We start from the raw sequence: 20,000 nt of genomic DNA, 5'->3' as shown, positions 1-20,000 counted from the left end.
CCACCACCATCCCCAAGCGCCACCCCCGACCGCCACCAGGCGACAGCCACCATCCCCAAGCGCCACCCCCGACCGCCACCAGGCGACAGCCACCATCCCCAAGCGCCACCCCCGACCGCCACAAGGCGACCGCCACCATCCCCAAGCGCCACCCCCGACCGCCACAAGGCGACCGCCACCATCCCCAAGCGCCACCCCCCGACCGCCACCCCCCGACCGCCACCCCCCGACCGCCACCCCCCGACCGCCACAAGGCGACCGCCACCATCCCCAAGCGCCACCCCCCGACCGCCACCCCCCGACCGCCACCAGCCGACCGCCACCAGCCGACCGCCACCAGCCGACCGCCACCAGCCGTTCGCGGTGTGCGCCTCCGGCGCCACCGGTCCCAAGCACCATCCCCAAGCGCCATCCCCGACCGCCACCCCCCGACCGCCACCCCCCGACCGCCACCAGCCGACCGCCACCAGCCGACCGCCACCAGCCGTTCGCGGTGTGCGCCTCCGGCGCCACCGGTCCCAAGCACCATCCCCAAGCACCATCCCCGACCGCCACCCCCCGACCGCCACCCCCCGACCGCCACAAGCCGACCGCCACCAGCCGACCGCCACCAGCCGACCGCCACCAGCCGTTCGCGGTGTGCGCCTCCGGCGCCACCGGTCCCAAGCACCATCCCCAAGCACCATCCCCGACCGCCACCCCCCGACCGCCACCCCCCGACCGCCACCCAGCGACCGCCACCAGCCGACCGCCACCAGCCGACCGCCACCAGCCGTTCGCGGTGTGCGCCTCCGGCGCCACCGGTCCCAAGCACCATCCCCAAGCACCATCCCCGACCGCCACCCCCCGACCGCCACCAGCCGACCGCCACCCAGCGACCGCCACCCGCCGTTCGCGGTGTGCGCCGTTATCCGCCTCTCGGTGGTTCCTTGCCGGGCGTGGGTCGGCGTCCGCTGTCGGTAGGTGACGGGACCATAATCGGCCCGCGGACCAGCCGGCGGGGCTCTCTTGAAAGCCTACCCGCCTTCGCTGGTTCCCCGGTCGGCCACGAGTAGCGAGAATTCGGCCTCTTCGCCCGGAGCGCGGCTCAACTTCAGCGAAAATGCACTAAGTGCCAAAGCCCATTCATTTACAACGGCGTGTCCGCCAGAGGGCGCGTTTCCCGCCGCGGACCGGCCGGCGGGGCTCGTCGGAGAGCGTGTCCGCCTCTCGGTGGTTCCTGCCGGGCGTGGGTCGCCGTCCGCTGTCGGTACTTTACGGGACCACGTTCGGCCCGCGGACCAGCCGGCGGGGCTCCCTAGAAAGCTTATCCGCCTTCGCTGGTTCCCTGGTCGGCCACGAGTAGCGGGAATTCGGCCTCTTCGCCCGGAGCGCGGCTCAACTTTTGCGAAAATGCACTAAGTGCCAAAGCCCATTCATTTACAACGGCGTGTCCGCCAGAGGGCGCATTTCCCGCCGCGGACCAGCCGGCGGGACCCGCTCGACTTCCTATCCGCCTTCGCTGGTTCCCAAGTCGGCCAGAATTCCGGGCCGCGACCGGTAACTCGCGGGACCATAATTGGCCCGCGGACCAGCCGGCGGGGCTCTCTTGAGAGCTTACCCGCCTTCGCTGGTTCCCTGGTCGGCCACGAGTGGCGAGAATTCGGCCTCTTCGCCCGGAGCGCGGTTCAACTTTTGCGAAAATGCACTAAGTGCCAAAGCCCATTCATTTACAACGGCGTGTCCGCCAGAGGGCGCATTTCCCGCCGCGGACCGGCCGGCGGGGCTCGTCGGAGAGCGTGTCCGCCTCTCGGTGGTTCCTGCCGGGCGTGGGTCGGCGTCCGCTGTCGGTAGGTGACGGGACCCCGTTCGGCCCGCGGACCAGCCGGCGGGGCTCCATAGAAAGCTTACCCGCCTTCGCTGGTTCCCCGGTCGGCCGCGAGTGGCGAGAATTCGGCCTCTTCACCTGGAGCGCGGAGCGACTTTTGCCAAATTTTTTCTAAGTGCCAAGGGCTCTCGCGCCGCGATGCGTCCGCCTCTGCTGGTTCCCCGGTCGGCCGCGAGTGGCGAGAATTCGGCCTCTTCACCTGGAGCCCGGAGCGACTTTTGCCAATTTTTTTCTAAGTGCCAAGGGCTCTCGCGCCGCGATGCGTCCGCCTCTGCTGGTTCCCCGGTCGGCCGCGAGTGGCGAGAATTCGGCCTCTTCACCCGGAGCCCGGGCCGACTCCCGCCGACATGATCACATCATGATCCAATAGCGAGTGTCGTATAACTGTAACATGATGTACAAAATAAATATATAAATATTAACATCACCTATAAACATTAAATATATAAATATTAACATCACCTATAAACATTAAACATATAAATATTAACATCACCTATAAACATTATGAATACCATGTTTATAACCGAATGCTCATTTTGTATTATTTGGCTGTAAATGCGAGCATAAGTTGTATATATCATGTATTTATCCACGAACCGTTAAAGAGATGTCAAGTCAGGCTACCTTAAGAGAGTCATAGTTACTCCCGCCGTTTACCCGCCTCTGTGCGAGAGGCGGTGTAATTTCTCTCCGTGTCCGCTGGAGGGAGGCATTTCCCCGTTACAAGCTCCGGGAAGATCACCCGGACGCGGAGAACGCTTAGCCGGGGTGCTGGGAGCCTCGTTCGGCTTAGAAAGTGAGGTGGAAAGCACTCGGGGAACCGGCTGGAGGTGCGGTGGAAGCTCGGCGGGCCGCGTAAAACGCTTAGCCGGGGCTCTGGAAGCCTCGTTCGGCTTAAACAGTGAGGAGGAAAGCACCCGGGGAACCGGCTGGAGGTGCTGTGGAAGCTCAGCGGGCTGCGTAAAACGCTTAGCCGGGGCTCTGGAAGCCTCTTCGGGCGTCAAGAGTGAGGAGGAATGCAACATGAGAACCGGCTGGAGGTGCGGTGGAAGCTCGGCGGGCCGCGTAAAACGCTTAGCCGGGGCTCTGGAAGCCTCGTTCGGCTTAAACAGTGAGGATGGGAGCACCCGGAGAACCGGCTGGAGGTGCTGTGGAAGTTCAGCGGGCCGCGTAAAACGCTTAGCCGGGGCTCTGGAAGCCTCGTTCGGCTTCGAAAGTGAGGAGGAATGCACCCGGGGAACCGGCTGGAGGTGCTCTGGAAGCTCAGCGTGCCGCGTAAAACGTTTAGCCGGGGCTCTGGAAGCCTCGTTCGGCTTAGAAAGTTAGGAGGAATGCACCCGGGGAACCGGCTGGAGGTGCTCTGGAAGCTCAGCGGGCCGCGTAAAACGCTTAGCCGGGGCTCTGGAAGCCTCGTTCGGCTTAGAAAGTGAGGAGGAATGCATCATGAGAACCGGCTGGAGGTGCTCTGGAAGTCCAGCGGGCCGCGTAAAACGCTTAGCCGAGGCTCTGGAAGCCTCGTTCGGCTTAAAGAGTGAGGAGTGAAGCACCCGGAGAACCGGCTGGAAGTGCTCTGGAAGCTCAGCGGGCCGCGTAAAACGCTTAGCCGGGGTGCTGGAAGTCTCCTCGGGCGTCAAGAGTGAGGAGGAAAGCACCCGTGGAACCGGCTGGAGGTGCTGTGGAAGCTCAGCGGGCCGCGTAAAACGTTTAGCCGGGGCTCTGGAAGCCTCGTTCGGCTTAGAAAGTGAGGAGGAAAGCAGCCGGGGAACCGGCTGGAGGTGCTCTGGAAGTTCAGCGGACCGCGTAAAACGTTTAGCCGGGGCTCTGGAAGCCTCCTCGGGCGTCAAGAGTTAGGAGGAAAGCATTGTGAGGGCCGGCTGGGGGTGCTCTGGCAGTCCAGCGGGCCGCGTAAAACGCTTAGCCGGGGCTCTGGAAGCCTCGTTCGGCTTAAAGAGTGAGGAGGAAAGTACTGGGGGAACCGGCTGGAGGTGCTGTGGAAGCTCAGTGGGCTGCGTAAAACGCTTAGCCGAGGCTCTGGAAGCCTCCTCGGGCGTCAAGAGTTAGGAGGAAAGCCTCATGAGAACCGGCTGGAGGTGCTGTGGAAGCTCGGCGGGCCGCGTAAAACGCTTAGCCGGGGTGCTGGAAGCCTCCTCGGGCGTCAAGAGTTAGGAGGAAAGCATCATAAGAACCGGCTGGGGGTGCTGTGGAAGTCCAGCGGGCCGCGTAAAACGCTTAGCCGAGGCTCTGGAAGCCTCGTTCGGCTTAAAGAGTGAGGAGGAATGCATCATGAGAACCGGCTGGAGGTGCTGTGGAAGCTCAGCGGGCCGCGTAAAACGCTTAGCCGAGGCTCTGGAAGCCTCCTCGGGCTTCAAGAGTGAGGAGGAAAGCACCCGTGGAACCGGCTGGAGGTGCTCTGGAAGCTCAGCGGGCCGCGTAAAACGCTTAGCCGGGGCGCTGGAAGCCTCCTCGGGCGTCAAGAGTGAGGAGGAAATCATCATAAGAACCGGCTGGAGGTGCTGTGGAAGTCCAGCGGGCCGCGTAAAACACTTAGCCGAGGCTCTGGAAGCCTCCTCGGGCGTCAAGAGTTAGGAGGAAAGCCTCATGAGAACCGGCTGGAGGTGCTGTGGAGGCTCGGCGGGCCGCGTAAAACGCTTAACCGGGGCTCTGGAAGCCTCGTTCGGCTTACGAAGCGAGGAGGAACGCACCCGGAGAATGACATTTTGATATGATTTGACCCTAAATGGCCCGCGGACCAGCCGGCGGGACCTCGGTGAAGACCCATCCGCCTCGCGGTGGTCCCCGGCCGGCTAGAGTTCCGGACCGCGATCGGTACCTCGCGGGACCCTAAATGGCCCGCGGACCAGCCGGCGGGACCTCGGTGAAGACCCATCCGCCTCGCGGTGGTCCCTGGCCGGGTAGAATTCCGGACCGCGATCGGTAACTCGCGGGACCCTAAATGGCCCGCGGACCAGCCGGCGGGACCTCGGTGAGCACCCATCCGCCTCGCGGTGGTTCCCGGCCGGCTAGAATTCCGGACCGCGATCGCTAACTCGCGGGACCCTAAATGGCCCGCGGACCAGCCGGCGGGACCTCGGTGAAGACCCATCCGCCTCGCGGTGGTCCCCGGCCGGTTAGAATTCCGGACCGCGATCGCTAACTTGCGGGACCCTAAATGGCCCGCGGACCAGCCGGCGGGACCTCGGTGACCACCCATCCGCCTTCGCTGGTTCCCAAGTCGGCCAGAATTCCGGGCCGCGACCGGTAACTCGCGGGACCCTAAATGGCCCGCGGACCAGCCGGCGGGACTAGCTTGACTTCCTATCCGCCTTCGCTGGTTCCCAAGTCGGCCAGAATTCCGGGCCGCGGTCGCTAACTCGCGGGACCCTAAATGGCCCGCGGACCAGCCGGCGGGGCTCTCTTGAAAGCTTACCCGCCTTTGCTGGTTCCCTGGTCGGCCACGACTGGCGAGAATTCGGCCTCTTCGCCCGGAGCGCGGCTCAACTTCAGCGAAAATGCACTAAGTGCCAAAGCCCATTCATTTACAACGGCGTGTCCGCCAGAGGGCGCATTTCCCGCCGCTGACCAGCCGGCGGGGCTCTCTTGAGAGCTTGCCCGCCTTCGCTGGTTCCCTGGTCGGCCACGAGTGGCGAGAATTCGGACTCTTCACCCGGAGCCCGGAGCGACTTTTGCCAAATTTTTTCTAAGTGCCAAGGGCTCTCGCGCCGCGATCCGTCCGCCTCTGTTGGTTCCCCGGTCGGCCGCGAGTGGCGAGAATTCGGCCTCTTCACCCGGAGCCCGGGCCGACTTCCGCCGATATGATCACATCATGATCCTATAGCAAGTGTCGTACAACTATAACATGATGTACAAAATAAATATATAAATATTAACATGACCTATAAACATTAAATATATAAATATTAACATCACCTATAAACATTAAATATATAAATATTAACATCACCTATAAACATTATGAATACAATGTTTATAACCGAATGGTCACTTTGTATTATTTGGCTGTAAATGCGATCATATGTAGTATATATCATGTATTTATCCACGAACCGTTAAAAAGATGTCAAGTCGGGCTACCTTAAGAGAGTCATAGTTACTCCCGCCGTTTACCCGCCTCTGTGCGAGAGGCGGTGTAATTTCTCTCCGTGTCCGCTGGAGGGAGGTATTTCCCCGTTACGACCTCCGGGAAGATCAGCGGGACGCGGAGAACGCTTAGCCGGGGCTCTGGAAGCCTCCTCGGGCGTCAAGAGTGAGGAGGAAAGCATCGGGGGGACCGGCTGGAGGTGCTCTGGAAGCTCGGCGGGCCGCGTAAAACGCTTAGCCGGGGCTCTGGAAGCCTCGTTCGGCTTAAACAGTGAGGAGGAAAGCACTCGGGGAACCGGCTGGAGGTGCTGTGGAAGCTCGGCGGGTCGTGGAAAACGCTTAGCCGGGGTGCTGGAAGCCTCGTTCGGCTAAAAGAGTGAGGAGGAATGCATCATGAGAACCGGCTGGAGGTGCTCTGGAAGCTCAGCGGGCCGCGTAAAACGCTTAGCCGGGGTGCTGGAAGTCTCCTCGGGCGTCAAGAGTGAGGAGGGAAGCACCCGGAGAACCGGCTGGAGGTGCTGTGGAAGTCCAGCGGGCCGCGTAAAACGCTTAGCCGGGGCTCTGGAAGCCTCGTTCGGCTTAAACAGTGAGGATGGGAGCACCCGGAGAACCGGCTGGAGGTGCTGTGGAGGCTCGGCGGGCCGCGTAAAATGCTTAACCGGGGCTCTGGAAGCCTCGTTCGGCTGGGAGAGTGAGGAGGAAAGCACCATGAGGACCGTCTGGAGGTCTTCTGGAAGCACAGCGGGCCGTGTATGACGCTTAGCCGGGGTGCTGGAAGCCTGGGCCGCCTGGGAGAGTGAGGAGGAAAGTACCATGAGGACCGTCTGGAGGTCTTCTAGAAGCACAGCGGGCCGTGGAGAACGCTTAGCCGGGGTGCTGGAAGTCGAGTAAGGCTCAGCCATCTCGTCCAAGGTGCTTATAAAGTGCATGTCCGCTCGGCTGGAGGTATTTCCGGCCACCCGGCGCCTGTGCACGGCCTCTGGGTGGCTCCGGGCCGGCTAGAATTCCGGGCCGCGACCGCTAACTCGCGGGACCCTAAATGGCCCGCGGACCAGCCGGCGGGACGTCGGTGACCACCCATCCGCCTCGCGGTGGTCCCCGGCCGGGTAGAATTCCGGACCGCGATCGCTAACTCGCGGGACCGCAATTGGCCCGCGGACCAGCCGGCGGGACGTCGGTGACCACCCATCCGCCTCGCGGTGGTCCCCGGCCGGGTAGAATTCCGGACCGCGATCGCTAACTCGCGGGACCGCAATTGGCCCGCGGACCAGCCGGCGGGACCTCGGTGACCACCCATCCGCCTCGCGGTGGTCCCCGGCCGGCTAGAATTCCGGACCGCGATCGGTAATTCGCGGGACCCTAAATGGCCCGCGGACCAGCCGGCGGGACCTCGGTGAAGACCCATCCGCCTCGCGGTGGTCCCCGGCCGGCTAGAATTCCGGACCGCGATCGGTAACTCGCGGGACCCTAAATGGCCCGCGGACCAGCCGGCGGGACGTCGGTGACCACCCATCCGCCTCGCGGTGGTCCCCGGCCGGGTAGAATTCCGGACCGCGATCGGTAACTCGCGGGACCGCAATTGGCCCGCGGACCAGCCGGCGGGACGTCGGTGACCACCCATCCGCCTCGCGGTGGTCCCCGGCCGGGTAGAATTCCGGACCGCGATCGCTAACTCGCGGGACCGCAATTGGCCCGCGGACCAGCCGGCGGGACCTCGGTGACCACCCATCCGCCTCGCGGTGGTCCCCGGCCGGCTAGAATTCCGGACCGCGATCGGTAATTCGCGGGACCCTAAATGGCCCGCGGACCAGCCGGCGGGACCTCGGTGAAGACCCATCCGCCTCGCGGTGGTCCCTGGCCGGCGTGGATTCCGGACCGCGATCGGTAATTCGCGGGACCCTAAATGGCCCGCGGACCAGCCGGCGGGACCTCGGTGACCACCCATCCGCCTCGCGGTGGTCCCTTGCCGGCTAGAATTCCGGACCGCGATCGGTAATTTGCGGGACCCTAAATGGCCCGCGGACCATCCGGCGGGACCTCGGTGAAGACCCATCCGCCTCGCGGTGGTCCCTGGCCGGCTAGAATTCCGGACCGCGATCGGTACCTCGCGGGACCCTAAATGGCCCGCGGACCAGCCGGCGGGACCTCGGTGAAGACCCATCCGCCTCGCGGTGGTCCCCGGCCGGCTAGAATTCCGGACCGCGATCGGTAACTCGCGGGACCCTAAATGGCCCGCGGACCAGCCGGCGGGACCTCGGTGAAGACCCATCCGCCTCGCGGTGGTCCCCAGCCGGGTAGAATTCCGGACCGCGATCGGTACCTCGCGGGACCCTAAATGGCCCGCGGACCAGCCGGCGGGACCTCGGTGACCACCCATCCGCCTCGCGGTGGTCCCCGGCCGGGTAGAATTCCGGACCGCGATCGGTAACTCGCGGGACCCTAAATGGCCCGCGGACCAGCCGGCGGGACCTCGGTGAAGACCCATCCGCCTCGCGGTGGTCCCCAGCCGGGTAGAATTCCGGACCGCGATCGGTACCTCGCGGGACCCTAAATGGCCCGCGGACCAGCCGGCGGGACCTCGGTGACCACCCATCCGCCTCGCGGTGGTCCCCGGCCGGGTAGAATTCCGGACCGCGATCGGTAACTCGCGGGACCCTAAATGGCCCGCGGACCAGCCGGCGGGACCTCGGTGAAGACCCATCCGCCTCGCGGTGGTCCCTGGCCGGGTAGAATTCCGGACCGCGATCGGTACCTCGCGGGACCCTAAATGGCCCGCGGACCAGCCGGCGGTACCTCGGTGACCACCCATCCGCCTCGCGGTGGTCCCTGGCCGGGTAGAATTCCGGACCGCGATCGGTAACTCGCGGGACCCTAAATGGCCCGCGGACCAGCCGGCGGGACCTCGGTGACCACCCATCCGCCTCGCGGTGGTCCCCGGCCGGCTAGAATTCCGGACCGCGATCGCTAACTCGCGGGACCGCAATTGGCCCGCGGACCAGCCGGCGGGACCCGCTTGACTTCCTATCCGCCTTCGCTGGTTCCCAAGTCGGCTAGAATTCCGGACCGCGATCGCTAACTCGCGGGACCGCAATTGGCCCGCGGACCAGCCGGCGGGACCCACTTGACTTCCTATCCGCCTTCGCTGGTTCCCAAGTCGGCTAGAATTCCGGACCGCAATCGCTAACTCGCGGGACCGCAATTGGCCCGCGGACCAGCCGGCGGGACCCAATCCACTTCCTATCCGCCTTCGCTGGTTCCCAAGTCGGCTAGAATTCCGGACCGCGATCGCTAACTCGCGGGACCGCAATTGGCCCGCGGACCAGCCGGCGGGACCCGCTCCACTTCCTATCCGCCTTCGCTGGTTCCCAAGTCGGCCACAAATTACGATTATTCGGCCTCTCGCTCTGGAAGTGCCATCGGCACTTGCTCGGAAAAGTGTCCGCCTCTTCTGGTTCCCTAGGTCGGCCGCCAAATGCGAAAAATCGGCCTCTACCCCGTTTGGGTACCAGGGGTAGGGTGCAGTACCAACTTTGGTCTTCAGGTGCGCCAGAGCGCGATGGTTGGTCCCACTAGTCAGCGTACTCATCGACGGTTTACTCCCCTTTCGCAAAATATAGTGGGCACGTATGTGCAGGACTGTTTATTTTTATTTTGAAAAATTTTCTAAGTGCCAGCGGACGCTGGCACACGACGTGTCCGAGCCACGATGGTGCCCAGGCCGGACAGCGACGGCGAAAAAGCCGATTCTGGAAGTTTCGAATATGCCAACGGCAAAAGCGGCGTGATGTGTCCGCCTCGGCTGGTTCTCCGGTCGGCCAGAAAAAGTGAAAATTCGGCCTCTCGCTCTGGAGGTCCGACGAACTTTGGCGAATATTTTCTAAGTGCCAACGGGTGTTGCGCCGAAATGTGTCCGACTCGGCTGGTTCCCCGAGTCGGCCCGAACGAGCGAAAATTCGGCCTCTTCGCCTGGAAGTCCGGCCGACTTTGGCGAATATTTTCTAAGTGCCAACGGGTGTTGCGCCGAAATGTGTCCGACTCGGCTGGTTCCCCGAGTCGGCCCGAACGAGCGAAAATTCGGCCTCTTCGCCTGGAAGTCCGGCCGACTTTGGCGAATATTTTCTAAGTGCCAACGGGTGTTGCGCCGAAATGTGTCCGACTCGGCTGGTTCCCCGAGTCGGCCCGAACGAGCGAAAATTCGGCCTCTTCGCCTGGAAGTCCGACGAACTTTGGCGAATATTTTCTAAGTGCCAACGGGTGTTGCGCCGAAATGTGTCCGACTCGGCTGGTTCCCCGAGTCGGCCCGAACGAGCGAAAATTCGGCCTCTTCGCCTGGAAGTCCGACGAACTTTGGCGAATATTTTCTAAGTGCCAACGGGTGTTCGGCCGTAATGTGTCCGACTCGGCTGGTGCCCCGAGTCGGCCCGAACGAGCGAAAATTCGGCCTCTTCGCCTGGAGGTCCAACGAACTTTGGCGAATATTTTCTAAGTGCCAACGGGTGTTACACCGTAATGTGTCCGACTCGGCTGGTTCCTCCGGTCGGCCCGAACGAGCGAAAATTCGGCCTCTTCGCCTGGAAGTCCGGCCGACTTGGGCGAATATTTTCTAAGTGCCAACGGGTGTTACGCCGAAATGTGTCCGACTCGGCTGGTTCCCCGAGTCGGCCAGAAAAAGTGAAAATTCGGCCTCTTCGCCTGGAAGTCCGGCCGACTTGAGCTAATATTTTCTAAGTGCCAACGGGTGTTCGGCCGTAATGTGTCCGACTCGGCTGGTTCCCCGAGTCTGCCCGAACGAGCGAAAATTCGGCCTCTCGCTCTGGAAGTCCTGCCAACTTGAGCGAATATTTTCTAAGTGCCATCGGGTCTTGCCCGGAAAAGTGTCCGACTCGGCTGGTTCCCCGAGTCGGCCCGAACGAGCGAAAATTCGGCCTCTCGCTCTGGAAGTCCTGCCAACTTGAGCGAATATTTTCTAAGTGCCAACGGCTGTTCGGCCGTAACGTGTCCGACTCGGCTGGTTCCCCGAGTCGGTCCGAACGAGCGAAAATTCGGCCTCTTGCTCTGGAAGTCCTGCCAACTTTAGCGAATATTTTCTAAGTGCCATCGGGTCTTGCCCGGAAAAGTGTCCGACTCGGCTGGTTCCCCGAGTCGGCCAGAAAAAGTGAAAATTCAGCCTCTTGCTCTGGAAGTCCTGCCAACTTGAGCGAATATTTTCTAAGTGCCATCGGGTCTTGCCCGGAAAAGTGTCCGACTCGGCTGGTTCCCCGAGTCGGCCCGAACGAGCGAAAATTCGGCCTCTTGCTCTGGAAGTCCTGCCAACTTGAGCGAATATTTTCTAAGTGCCATCGGGTCTTGCCCGGAAAAGTGTCCGACTCGGCTGGTTCCCCGAGTCGGCTCCGAACGAGCGAAAATTCGGCCTCTTGCTCTGGAAGTCCTGCCAAATTGAGCGAATATTTTCTAAGTGCCAACGGGTCTTGCCCGGAAAAGTGTCCGACTCGTCTGGTTCCCCGAGTCGGCCCGACCGAGTGAAAATTCGGCCTCTCGCTCTGGAAGTCCTGTCAACTTGAGCGAATATTTTCTAAGTGCCATCGGGTCTTGCCCGGAAAAGTGTCCGACTCGGCTGGTTCCCCGAGTCGGCCCAAACGAGTGAAAATTCGGCCTCTTGCTCTGGAAGTCCTGCCAAATTGAGCGAATATTTTCTAAGTGCCAACGGGTCTTGCCCGGAAAAGTGTCCGACTCGTCTGGTTCCCCGAGTCGGCCCGACCGAGTGAAAATTCGGCCTCTCGCTCTGGAAGTCCTGTCAACTTGAGCGAATATTTTCTAAGTGCCATCGGGTCTTGCCCGGAAAAGTGTCCGACTCGGCTGGTTCCCCGAGTCGGCCCGAACGAGTGAAAATTCGGCCTCTTGCTCTGGAAGTCCTGCCAACTTGAGCGAATATTTTCTAAGTGCCATCGGGTCTTGCCCGGAAAAGTGTCCGACTCGTCCGGTTCCCTAGTTCGGCCACATAATGTGAAAATTCGGCCTCTTGCTCTGGAAGTCCTGCCAACTTGAGCGAATATTTTCTAAGTGCCATCGGGTCTTGCCCGGAAAAGTGTCCGACTCGGCTGGTTCCCCGAGTCGGCCCGAACGAGTGAAAATTCGGCCTCTTGCTCTGGAAGTCCTGCCAACTTGAGCGAATATTTTCTAAGTGCCATCGGGTCTTGCCCGGAAAAGTGTCCGACTCGGCTGGTTCCCCGAGTCGGCCCGAGCGAGTGAAAATTCGGCCTCTTGCTCTGGAAGTCCTGCCAACTTGAGCGAATATTTTCTAAGTGCCATCGGGTCTTGCCCGGAAAAGTGTCCGACTCGTCCGGTTCCCTAGTTCGGCCACATAATGTGAAAATTCGGCCTCTTGCTCTGGAAGTCCTGCCAACTTGAGCGAATATTTTCTAAGTGCCATCGGGTCTTGCCCGGAAAAGTGTCCGACTCGTCCGGTTCCCTAGTTCGGCCACATAATGTGAAAATTCGGCCTCTTGCTCTGGAAGTCCTGCCAACTTGAGCGAATATTTTCTAAGTGCCATCGGGTCTCTCCCGGAAAAGTGTCCGACTCGGCTGGTTCCCCGGTTCGGCCACATAATGTGAAAATTCGGCCTCTTGCTCTGGAAGTCCTGCCAACTTGAGCGAATATTTTCTAAGTGCCATCGGGTCTCTCCCGGAAAAGTGTCCGCCTCGTCCGGTTCCCTAGTTCGGCCACGGAATGTGAAAATTCGGCCTCTCTGAGGTACCAGGGGTACGCATTTAGGTACCAGGGGTAGTCGCTGAGGTACCAGGGGTATGCATTTAGGTACCAGGGGAGACCACTACGGTCTGTTGGTCCCCCTAGTTAGTGTACTCATCGGTTTACTCCCCTTTCGCAAAATATAGTCGGCACGTATGTGCAGGACTGTTTATTTTTATTTTGAAAAATGTTCTAAGTGCCAACGGAAGCTGGCACACGAACTGTCCGAGCCACGATGGTGCCCAGGCCGGACAGCGACGGCGAAAAAGCCGATGTGTGTTTGATGGAAGTTTCGAATATTTTCAAAGTGCCAACGGCACTTGCGGGGTGATGTGTCCGCCTCGTCTGGTTCCCCAGGTCGGCCAGAAAAAGTGAAAATTCGGCCTCTTCTCCTGGAAGTCCGGCCAAGTTTGGCGAATATTTTCAAAGTGCCAACGGCACTTGCGGGGTGATGTGTCCGCCTCGTCTGGTTCCCCAGGTCGGCCAGAACAAGTGAAAATTCGGCCTCTTCTCCTGGAAGTCCGGCCAAGTTTGGCGAATATTTTCAAAGTGCCAACGGCACTTGCGGGGTGATGTGTCCGCCTCGTCTGGTTCCCCAGGTCGGCCAGAAAAAGCGAAAATTCGGCCTCTTCTCCTGGAAGTCCGGCCAAGTTTGGCGAATATTTTCTAAGTGCCATCGGCACTTGCGGGGTGATGTGTCCGCCTCGTCTGGTTCCCCAGGTCGGCCAGAACAAGTGAAAATTCGGCCTCTTCTCCTGGAAGTCTGGCCAAGTTTGGCGAATATTTTCAAAGTGCCAACGGCACTTGCGGGGTGATGTGTCCGCCTCGTCTGGTTCCCCAGGTCGGCCAGAACAAGTGAAAATTCGGCCTCTTCTCCTGGAAGTCTGGCCAAGTTTGGCGAATATTTTCTAAGTGCCAACGACTCGACCAGCGTAAAGTGTCCGCCTCGGCTGGTTCCCCATAACGGCCACCATAAGTGAAAATTCGGCCTCTTCTCCTGGAAGTCAAGCCAAGTTTGGCGAATATTTTCTAAGTGCCAACGACCCAACCAGCGTAAAGTGTCCGCCTCGGCTGGTTCCCCATAACGGCCACAACAAGTGAAAATTCGGCCTCTTCTCCTGGAAGTCTGGCCAAGTTTGGCGAATATTTTCTAAGTGCCAACGACCCAACCAGCGTAAAGTGTCCGCCTCGGCTGGTTCCCCATAACGGCCACAACAAGTGAAAATTCGGCCTCTTCTCCTGGAAGTCTGGCCAAGTTTGGCGAATATTTTCTAAGTGCCAACGACCCAACCAGCGTAAAGTGTCCGCCTCGGCTGGTTCCCCATAACGGCCACAACAAGTGAAAATTCGGCCTCTTCTCCTGGAAGTCTGGCCAAGTTTGGCGAATATTTTCTAAGTGCCAACGACTCAACCAGCGTAAAGTGTCCGCCTCGGCTGGTTCCCCAGGTCGGCCACCAAAAGTGAAAATTCGGCCTCTTCTCCTGGAAGTCAAGCCAAGTTTGGCAAATATTTTCTAAGTGCCAACGACTCAACCAGCGTAAAGTGTCCGCCTCGGCTGGTTCCCCATAACGGCCACCAAAAGTGAAAATTCGGCCTCTTCTCCTGGAAGTCAAGCCATGTTTGGCAAATATTTTCTAAGTGCCAACGGCTCTTGAGCCGAAAAGTGTCCGCCTCGGCTGGTTCCCCATAACGGCCATGAAAAGTGAAAATTCGGCCTCTTCTCCTGGAAGTCAAGCCAAGTTTGGCAAATATTTTCTAAGTGCCAACGACTCAACCAGCGTAAAGTGTCCGCCTCGGCTGGTTCCCCAGGTCGGCCACCAAAAGTGAAAATTCGGCCTCTTCTCCTGGAAGTCTTGCCAAGTTTGGCGAATATTTTCTAAGTGCCAACGACTCAACCAGCGTAAAGTGTCCGCCTCGGCTGGTTCCCCAGGTCGGCCACCAAAAGTGAAAATTCGGCCTCTTCTCCTGGAAGTCAAGCCAAGTTTGGCAAATATTTTCTAAGTGCCAACGACTCAACCAGCGTAAAGTGTCCGCCTCGGCTGGTTCCCCAGGTCGGTCACCAAAAGTGAAAATTCGGCCTCTTCTCCTGGAAGTCTGGCCAAGTTTGGCGAATATTTTCTGAGTGCCAACGACTCAACCAGCCTAAAGTGTCCGCCTCGGCTGGTTCCCCATAACGGCCACCAAAAGTGAAAATTCGGCCTCTTCTCCTGGAAGTCAAGCCAAGTTTGGCAAATATTTTCTAAGTGCCAACGACTCAACCAGCGCAAAGTGTCCGCCTCGGCTGGTTCCCCATAACGGCCATGAAAAGTGAAAATTCGGCCTCTTCTCCTGGAAGTCAAGCCAAGTTTGGCAAATATTTTCTAAGTGCCAACGACTCAACCAGCGTAAAGTGTCCGCCTCGGCTGGTTCCCCAGGTCGGCCACCAAAAGTGAAAATTCGGCCTCTTCTCCTGGAAGTCTTGCCAAGTTTGGCGAATATTTTCTAAGTGCCAACGACTCAACCAGCGTAAGTGTCCGCCTCGGCTGGTTCCCCAGGTCGGCCACCAAAAGTGAAAATTCGGCCTCTTCTCCTGGAAGTCAAGCCAAGTTTGGCAAATATTTTCTAAGTGCCAACGACTCAACCAGCGTAAAGTGTCCGCCTCGGCTGGTTCCCCAGGTCGGTCACCAAAAGTGAAAATTCGGCCTCTTCTCCTGGAAGTCAAGCCAAGTTTGGCAGATATTTTCTAAGTGCCAACGACTCAACCAGCGTAAAGTGTCCGCCTCGGCTGGTTCCCCAGGTCGGCCACCAAAAGTGAAAATTCGGCCTCTTCTCCTGGAAGTCAAGCCAAGTTTGGCAAATATTTTCTAAGTGCCAACGACTCAACCAGCGTAAAGTGTCCGCCTCGGCTGGTTCCCCATAACGGCCACCAAAAGTGAAAATTCGGCCTCTTCTCCTGGAAGTCAAGCCATGTTTGGCAAATATTTTCTAAGTGCCAACGGCTCTTGAGCCGAAAAGTGTCCGCCTCGGCTGGTTCCCCATAACGGCCACCAAAAGTGAAAATTCGGCCTCTTCTCCTGGAAGTCAAGCCAAGTTTGGCAAATATTTTCTAAGTGCCAACGGCTCTTGAGCCGAAAAGTGTCCGCCTCGGCTGGTTCCCCAGGTCGGCCACCAAAAGTGAAAATTCGGCCTCTTCTCCTGGAAGTCAAGCCAAGTTTGGCAAATATTTTCTAAGTGCCAACGGCTCTTGAGCCGAAAAGTGTCCGCCTCGGCTGGTTCCCGCGGTCGGCCTTCAAAAGCGAAAATTCGGCCTCTTCCCCTGGTAGCCCTGCCAACTTGTGCGAATTTTTTCTAAGTGCCAACGGCTCTTGAGCCGAAAAGTGTCCGCCTCGGCTGGTTCCCTCGGTCGGCCCCAAAAAGCGAAAATTCGGCCTCTCCCTCTTTAGGTACCAGGGGCTGGGGTACCAGGGGGAGGGTGCAGTACCAACTTTGGTCTTCAGGTGCGCCAGAGTACGCTAAATGGTCCCCCTAGTCAGCGTACTCATCAACGATTTACCCCCCTTTCGCAAAATATAGTCAGAACGAGCATGGGGGGCGCATAATTTACCCCACAAAATGAAAGGGCCCGGTGCCGAGCGCTTGGTCATGGCCGCCAGCAGCGCCCCTTGCTCGGTGGGAACACAACACGCAGGGTTGCACAGCACCCTGGAAGGCACACAGAGAGAGAGAGAAAAATTTTCTAAGTGCCTCTCTTGACGAAAAATGTCTAAGTGCCTCTCTTGACGAAAAATTTCTAAGTGCCACAGCGCTCGAAAATTTCCTAAGTGCGAGCACGGCTGTGAAATATTCAAAGTACAAGGAACGCTGGCAGAATCGCTCGACGGCCGTCTGCTCCCGGCGGCCGCCGTGAAGTCTCCCCTCCCGGGGACGGCTGTCTGCTCCCGGCAGCCGTCCTTAACCCCCTCCCCACACGTTGGCCGAACACCAGCCGAGGGCGAAAGGCTCGCGGTGTGGAAGGATCGTGGCCACGGCTAATCTAGCGATGCCCGCGTTGGACGGTCACACCGCACGACAGAGCGGGGCCTGCATCCGGCGCGAGGCGGCCTTCAGGCACGTGGTTCGAGACGACCTCACCCGCCCTAGCCCGGAGCGGAAAGACTTTTACAAGTCCAAGGAACAATGGCAGAATGGGAGGACCGGCCGCCTCCTTAAACACAGGCCGGAGAGATGGAGCGGGATCAGCGGCCCGCGCATTGAGCGAACACCGGCCGAGGGCGAAAGGCTCGCGGTGTGGAAGGATCGTGGCCACGGCTAATCTAGCGATGCCCGCGTTGGACGGTCACACCGCACGACAGAGCGGGGCCTGCATCCGGCGCGAGGCGGCCTTCAGGCACGTGGTTCGAGGCGACCTCACCCGCCCTAGCCCGGAGCGGAAAGACTTTTCAAAGTCCAAGGAACACACTGGCAGAATCTCTCGACGGCCGTCTGCTCCCGGCGGCCGCCGTGAAGTCTCCCCTCCCGGGGACGGCTGTCTGCTCCCGGCAGCCGTCCATAACCCCCTCCCCACACGTTGGCCGAACATCAGCCGAGGGCGAAAGGCTCGCGGTGTGGAAGGATCGTGGCCACGGCTAATCTAGCGATGCCCGCGTTGGACGGTCACACCGCACGACAGAGCGGGGCCTGCATCCGGCGCGAGGCGGCCTTCAGGCACGTGGTTCGAGACGACCTCACCCGCCCTAGCCCGGAGCGGAAAGACTTTTACAAGTCCAAGGAACAATGGCAGAATGGGAGGACCGGCCGCCTCCTTAAACACAGGCCGGAGAGACGGAGCGGGATCAGCGGCCCGCGCGGAGGGTCTTTAAAATGTACAAAGTCCTAGGAACAATGGCAGAATCGCTCGACGGCCGTCTGCTCCCGGCGGCCGCGGTGAAGGGACTGTACACCCCACCCGGGGACGGCTGTCTGCTCCCGGCAGCCGTCCTTCCCCCCCTCCCCACACGTTGGCCGAACATCAGCCGAGGGCGAAAGGCTCGCGGTGTGGAAGGATCGTGGCCACGGCTAATCTAGCGATGCCCACGTTGGACGGTCACACCGCACGACAGAGCGGGGCCTGCATCCGGCGTGAGGCGGCCTTCAGGCACGTGGTTCGAGACGACCTCACCCGCCCTAGCCCGGAGCGGAAAGACTTTGAAATATTCAAAGTCCAAGGAACACTGGCAGAATGGGAGGACCGGCCGCCTCCTTAAACACAGGCCGGAGCGACCGAGCGGGATCAGCGGCCCGCGCGGAGGGTCTTTAAAATGTACAAAGTCCTAGGAACAATGGCAGAATCGCTCGACGGCCGTCTGCTCCCGGCGGCCGCGGTGAAGGGACTGTACACCCCACCCGGGGACGGCTGTCTGCTCCCGGCAGCCGTCCTTCCCCCCAAACCCACACGTTGACCGACACCGGCCGAGGGCGAAAGGCTCGCGGTGTGGAAGGATCGTGGCCACGGCTAATCTAGCGATGCCCGCGTTGGACGGTCACACCGCACGACAGAGCGGGGCCTGCATCCGGCGCGAGGCGGCCTTCAGGCACGTGGTTCGAGACGACCTCACCCGCCCTAGCCCGGAGCGGAAAGACTTTGAAATATTCAAAGTCCAAGGAACACTGGCAGAATGGGAGGACCGGCCGCCTCCTTAAACACAGGCCGGGCGAAAAATATGCGAATGTTGGGCGGAAAGACTTTGAAATATTCAAAGTCCAAGGAACACTGGCAGAATGGGAGGACCGGCCGCCTCCTTAAACACAGGCCGGGCGAAAAATATGCGAATGTTGGGTCTCATCCAAGAAAGGGAGTTACCGGCCGCCTCCTTAAACACAGGCCGGGCGAAAAATATGCGAATGGTCCATCCAAGGAAGGAGGACCGGCCGCCTCCTTAAACACAGGCCGGAGAGATGGAGCGGGATCAGCGGCCCGCGAACTGAGCGGCCGAGGGCGAAAGGCTCGCGGTGTGGAAGGATCGTGGCCACGGCTAATCTAGCGATGCCCGCGTTGGACGGTCACACCGCACGACAGAGCGGGGCCTGCATCCGGCGCGAGGCGGCCTTCAGGCACGTGGTTCGAGACGACTTCACCCGCCCTAGCCCGGAGCTGAAACTCTGCGAATGTTAACATCCAAGGATGGAGGCAACGGCCGTCTCGTTAAGCTGAGGCCGGAGGAAAGTCTGCGGATTCGGGGCATCCAAGGCAGATGGAGGTGCCGGCCGCCTCGGTAAACAGAGGCCGGACCGACCGACATGCGACCATGACCCGCCTTGGTAGGGCCCCCACCGGCCCCGGCTAGCGCCGGCGTTGGGTGGACGGTTCCTCCCCACTTGCGGGTCGCCCTCTAGCGCTACGGCCGCCGCGCGAGCGCGCGCTCCGACGCCGCCCCCGCAGGCCTAGCGCGAGCCGTACGGCAGCGAGACCGAGACGCCCCGATTCCACGCACGCACCTAGCGGCCATCAACGGAGGCCGAGCGCGCGATCCGACTCGCGGCACGCCACGTGGGCGTCCGCCGGCCGCGCCGGTCTACCGCGAAAGATGTTTCTCAAACCCTCGCCTAACCTAGGGACGGCTATCTCGGGAAGCCGCCCCCGCATCTGCACCTATCCGCTAAGCCCTCCCGACCACCGCGAAGCGGGAGGACGTCTATCGTGGCCGCCGGGGCGTATGACCCCTCCGCGTGAGGCGTGCGGGCTCGGGTGGGCCGCAACGACCGAGTCTGACTCGGACGGGGCGCAGCTTCCCTCCCGGTCGCAGCATCAAGCGCCGATCGCGCGACGTCACCAGCCCCCCGGGACGGTTCGTCGGGAGCACGGTACAGGCACGTAGCTCACTCTCCAGCTGGCCGCAGCGGGCCGCACCGACCGAGTCTGACTCGGCCGGGGCGCAGCTTCCCGTCTGGGTGACAGCGGCGACGAGCTGCGACTGTTGGCCGCCGCCCCTTCGTCCTTCCCGGATCCCCCCAGTGCCGACTCAACTCCGCATCCTGGCCGCAGCGAGATACCGTCGGGTTGCGGCGCCCGAGTCTGACTCGGGACGCGCGCTTCTTCCTTCGGACCACAGCGTACGTGCCTCGCGCGGGCAAAGTCGCCGGCACAGCGCCGCGCCCCCTCGACCAAGCGAGCCTCAGCCGGGCCGCGACGACCGAGTCTGACTCGGACGGAGCGCAGCTTCCCGCCTGGGTTACCGTGACGAGTCGCGGGCGGCCGTCGCCCTTCCCCCGGACCCCGCCGTGTTCCCTCGCGGTTGCTCCTAAGCCGCCTGCTCGAGCCCAACCGAT

The sequence above is a fragment of the Syngnathus floridae genome, unplaced genomic scaffold, assembly GCF_059516105.1.
Source record: "Syngnathus floridae isolate MCC-2025c unplaced genomic scaffold, RoL_Sflo_1.0 HiC_scaffold_125, whole genome shotgun sequence".
Taxonomy (NCBI): domain Eukaryota; kingdom Metazoa; phylum Chordata; class Actinopteri; order Syngnathiformes; family Syngnathidae; genus Syngnathus; species Syngnathus floridae.
Note: the sequence above shows the minus strand (reverse complement) of the source record.